Below are 5,710 nucleotides of genomic sequence, written 5' to 3' on the forward strand. Positions count from 1 at the left end.
TACGATTTTATCTGTGTATTACTTTGTGTACCCAAAAAGATGCAGGAAGGGGAAGCGGAGAGCATTGCCCGAGGGGTCGCTTTCTCGCTGTCTCCTCTTTGTGTCTGCAGAACTTTGGGCAATTCCCCTGAGTGGCATTTTCCACCTTTGTAAAATGGGGACGTTCATAACTGCATTGGGTCATAAGATTGTGAGAATCAAATGAGTAAACTAAATGAAGATGCTACGAACGGTCCAGGTTTGACCAGGAATGGGTCTAGAGATGGTCTTATCCAACTTTCTTTTACAAGGAAGGACAAAGAGGCCAAGAGGTGTTTGCCTAAGGATGACACACATTGATGCTATATAAACCTAGATTATTAAATATTGAGAGGTTTCCAATTTCATGTTTTTTTTAAACTATCTTCACATCTCCCAACTTAAATGAGTCTTGTGCCAAGTTAACTTCTCTGAGTATCTGTGAAAGGGGAAATCAGGGTGAGCCTCCACAGCCCTCCACGCCAACCCCAGGCAGCCTTGAAGGGACATGAGATGCAACCATAGGGCGCTGAAGACCAGAAAGTCATGGGAATCACAAGGGCCCTGGTGGGTGAGGAGAGAGGGTTGAGCTCCCAGCTCCCACACCTTGGTGGAGGGGGATGGGCAGACATTGTGTTCACCTACTCATCATGTATGGGGTGCAGGGACTCTTAGCACCAGCTGTGGCCACCTCCTCCACTGTGGCAGACCCCAACAATGCCAGTTCCCTCCCAAAAGGAAGAGCTGGGTACAGATAAGGAAGCCCCCTCACCCTACCCTGGAATGCTCCATGCCTATTTAATCCCAAGAGGTTATAAGTTTAATGATTTATTCTGAGTTTTTGATGGTACCAATTTAAATAAGCTTTGGAAATTTCAGTTGATGGTATGAGCCATCTGAGCACCTAAGCTTCAGAATTAATTTGAGCTGTCATTCACGTTCTAGCCTATATTAACACCACTGGTTCTACTATCTTTCCTTTCATTGGGAAAACAATAAAAAATGAGTCACTCATTCAACAGAGGTGGCTAAAAAATAGATTTTTACAGTAAAGTACTGTAGGGTTTTATTTTGCCATAGGAAATATGGCTTTAATGGGAAGAAAGCATTCCATTAAAATGTATTTGTCAATTATTCTTCAATAAAGCTGAGAAATGAATAAGCAAACAAGGTAGCTTTGGACAGTGATATAAGATTAGAGAGTGGAGTGGACCCCAAACCTTCTCCTTGTTAAACCTGTAGGAACTACCCACTATTGTTTTTTGTAATTCCACCCTACAAGAAAGGGAGAGCTGAGGCATTCAAAATAAACCCTTCAGTTCAAAATGTCAGGCTTCAGTCACACATTTAGGTAAAACACCAAATTGCTGTGTTTAAAAAGATGTAGGCACTTAGAAGAACGCTTGGGGAGGATGGTATGTGGGTACAGTTCCTCCCTCAATGTGGCTAGGAATTACGATGGGGGAGGGGGAGCCCTCTTCACTAATTCACTAGGAATGAATTCTAAGACAAAATTATTTGTATGAAGCGTGTAGTTAATTATAATGGAATGTGACTTATTCTTCAGGTTGACTTTGCATTTTTATGACAATATCAGAATCCTCAGAGTACCTAAATTGCATTTTGCTTTGTTTTAGTCTTCCATTTTAGTCTAGAACAAATTATTGCTATACATCATTTGCAGGTAAACAAGATTTAGGCTTAGAAATCTTTAAGCAAATAAATTAATCATCTTAAGATAACAATCAATTAATCTGCCTTTTCTAGAACTGGCTTCTTAAACAACTGGAAAAATAGCAACTAAACTCTTAACCACTCTCTCAATAACATAAAAATTAAACCTAGAATCTTTAGTGTAAAAAGAATGGACCAGGATGAAATGATATTCTGGTGTTTCATTCCCAGGCAAATCAAAACATTTCTGAACATAAAGACTGGTTATTAAATTCTTGACTCATTTGTGCTGTTTTCTGGAAAATGAACAAAACCTGCCCTGCCTAAATTCCCTGGTTGCTGTGAAGATTGCTCCTGGTGAAGAATGCATTGTCAACTGAAGGGCTGAATGGGGGGAAAGTGAGACCCTGTATTAGGTGTCTGTGCTACGTGCTTACGTTTACTCCTCCCAACACTCCTGTCAGACATGTCCAGGTTTTACAGTCGAGGAAACTGAGGCCCAGAGAAGTAACTTTTCTGAGGTTATCCAGCCAAATAGAGACAGCCAGGATTCAAACCCCTATGTGGCTCAAATGATGTTTTCCCAAATGTGCAAACATTTCTGTGGGCTAGAAACAACTGGAAGAGGAAAGCTTTTTCCACCTGTTAACCTTTGTGTTCTGCTATTGAGGCATTTCACTTAAATCCGTTTTATAGCCTTATGTTATTACTGTGGTCTTAGAGCTTCAGCACAGCAGAATCTCCTGGAGGGCTTGATCAAACAGATTGCAGGCTGGCCCCCCGAGTGTCTGATTCAGTCGGTCCAGGGTGGGGCCCAATAATTGGCATTTCAAACAGGTTCCCAAATGATGACGATGATGATGATGATGATGATGATGGTGCCAGTGGCAACATTTTCTGAACCACAGCATTACCATATAATTTCTGCTATAGTCCTATCTTGGTTCTGCTTTCTTCTCAGAATTATAATGGCCAGGGGAGCTAATAAAGGGCCAGAAAGGGATCTGTGCCATTTCCAGCTAATCTGTGAGCATAGAAAAGAATGTAACCAAAGTAACCAAATGCCCTAAGTAGTTTTTGAGGAGACCACCTAGATGATCCTCCCTACTGTAAGAAAGGCAAGGATCCGGATGAGGAAACAAAATGGCATTAGGTAATTGGCCAAGATGGTACAACTACACCCTGTTAATTACAGAGCCCAGGTCTCCCGATCCAGGGCCCTTTCTGCTGCCATCACATCGCCCAGGGAACCCTTCCTAACCATTAGTGGTTTAAATTTCTTTCTATAATTTTTTCGTTAGCAAAAGAAAATGGACTAAAGAATTCTTTTATCTTTCCAGTGAGGTAGAGATGCCCATCAGCAGACAAAGGTCAGAAGGCAGCCAGCCAGAGAGAACCAGGATCTTGAATGATAAACAGTCAGGGGAGGTCTGGGAGTGACCTTGAAGAGACTGCAGGTTTGGCTTCCTCCCAAGCAGAGTCCCCAATTCATGGTGCATCCCCACCCCCTTCCAGGCTCCCTGGGGAGATGTGCCCGCAGGCCACAAATGCTGGAAAGGCCACAGGGAGAGGAGCAAAGAAAATAAATGCCGATGACATATAAAGTGGATGTTTCGTCTCTTAAGAAGAGCATATCTGAATAAGATGTATATTTATTTACGATGTTTTAGGAAGATCAATATCATTATTCTGAATCTATCAAAATATCCAAGGACACAGCAGTCATCAGTGGTCACAACGTTGCTCCTGATGGACAGTTTTATTAAAATCTCTCCTTCTAATTACTTCTAATCTCTCTCTTCTAATTACTAATATTCATACATTATGGTGCATTTTGCTTTCTAGTTTATAAAGCACTTTCACAAGAGGAAAATCTTGGGAAGTACTTAGTTATGCATTTGGAAATGAGGAAACTGCTGTGACAGGGTGAGTGACCTCTAAAACCTCAGCTTTCTTAGTTACCAAAGTTTGTGCATGAGATTTTAGGAAGTGTTGCAAGGATTTATGTAGTTTATTTCTCCCTCTGTGCCTTCAAGGACGCAGAGAGGACAGAAGAGCCATTGCTGTCTCTCTGTCCTGTCTAGAAGACCCATATATCCAGCCGCCGATTCTGCATTTACCCCTGGAGATCTCATAGGTCTCCCAAACTGAACATTCCCAAAACGAATATTACCTCCCCGCCCCCGCCCATGTCAGGATGTGGCTCCAAACCCAGGTTGGCAATCCAGAAACTTTATTCTTTACCCCACCGTTCCCATGACAGATAATCAGGTATCAAACCTTGTTGATTCTACCTCCTAGTATCTCTTGATCTCACCCCCATTTCTCCAGCCAAACTGCCACTACTTCAAGGCCATTATCGGCTCTTGCCTGGATTATTATAACATGTTAGCTAGTCTCCTCCCAGCCTCCAGTCTTTAATTCTCTAGAAGCACCTCTCTAGATGCATTGGCATTTTAGGTAGAAACTGTTTTCTTAAGAAGGGCTGGCCTGCAACCCGGTGGCATAGTGGTTAAGTCCGTGAGCTCTGCTTCAGCAGCTTGGGGTTCACAGGTTCGGATCCCAGGCACAGACCTATGCACTGCTCATCATGCCATGCTGTGGCAGCATCCCATATAACAAAATAGAGGAAGATGGGCACAGATGTTAGCTCAGGGCTAATCTTCCTCAGCAAAAAGAGGAAAACTGGCAACCGATGTTAGCTTAGGGCCAATAAAAAAGAAGGCCTGGCCTGGGCTTTGTGGGATCTCAAGCATCTGTGGCCCCAACTCATTAAATTCCAGTAACACCCTGGCTATAGTGATCACCGAAAACTACAAGGAAGAAAGGTGGGGCCAAGTCACAACCCCCAACGCTGCCTTGGGAATCACTAACGTAGAAGGAAAGCATCACTTGCCTGCTCAACTATTTTAATGACTTTGTAAGACAAATCCCACCCCTTCAAATGGCCCACCGGCCAACTCTGCAGTATTGTTTCTGTAAACTCTTTAGAAAGAACCCTAATTGTGTTCCGGTGTCAAGTTGGAGAGGCCACCCCACCTGCTCTGCCAGGAATTAGGTGAGCTCCTGAGGCTAACAGGGATCAGTAGGATCATGCACAACGTGGTTTTTATATTAGCCTAATTTATAGTATTGCCTCTGTGCTCGTTAATTGTACCAAATTGTTTGGGATAATTAGAACAAATCGAAGGACAAGCACGGGTTGAGTTAGAGCTGGGCTTTAGTCTCAATATGCTGTTGTGGGAAAATAACACGCTGGGTCCTAACTTCATAATTTTGCAAATGTCACTCTACCTCTGGTCTCCAAATGAGTGTTATCGAGACGCTTCTCTTAAGAGGTTAGATGAATACCTCTCCTCTCGTGTTAAAATTTGTAATGTCGGGCCGGCCCCGTGGCTTAGTGGTTAAGTGCGTGTGCTCCTCTGCTGGCAGCCCGGGGTTCGGATCTCGGACATGCACCGAGGCACCGCTTGTCAGGCTGTGGTGTGGCAGCATCTCTAAAGTAGAGGAAGATCAGCACAGATGTTAGCTCAGGGCCAATCTTCCTCAGCAAAAAGAGGAGGATTGGCATGGATGTTAGCTCAGGGCTGATCTTCCTCACCAAAAAAAAAAAAAAAAATTTAATGTCAACAAGCAATGGAAGACCATGCAAAGTTATAAGATTACCTCACTCAGAACTGTACAACACTCTAAAAAACACTCTAAACACTCTAAAAAAGTCATAATTATCTTCACCACCAAGTCCTGGTCGCCTTAGCCAAAACCTGTGTTATCACTTAAAAGCTGGTCATCTATAGCTCAACTTTCTCATCTAAAAAAGTTAACACCCCAGGTCATTTTCCTAACTCCAGTGATACAGGCTTGAGATAGTAAGGAATTTGGTGGAGTTGAAGCTTGCATTTGCACACGAATTGTGCCATGCTGTCCAGAAGATCCATTTCTAGAATCACATTCCAAATGAATAATCATGTAGACCTGAGGTTCTGTGACACTGGATGTGTTCAGGTTCCAACCTCTT

This window comes from Diceros bicornis, chromosome 39 (assembly GCF_020826845.1).
Source record: "Diceros bicornis minor isolate mBicDic1 chromosome 39, mDicBic1.mat.cur, whole genome shotgun sequence".
Lineage (NCBI taxonomy): Eukaryota > Metazoa > Chordata > Mammalia > Perissodactyla > Rhinocerotidae > Diceros > Diceros bicornis.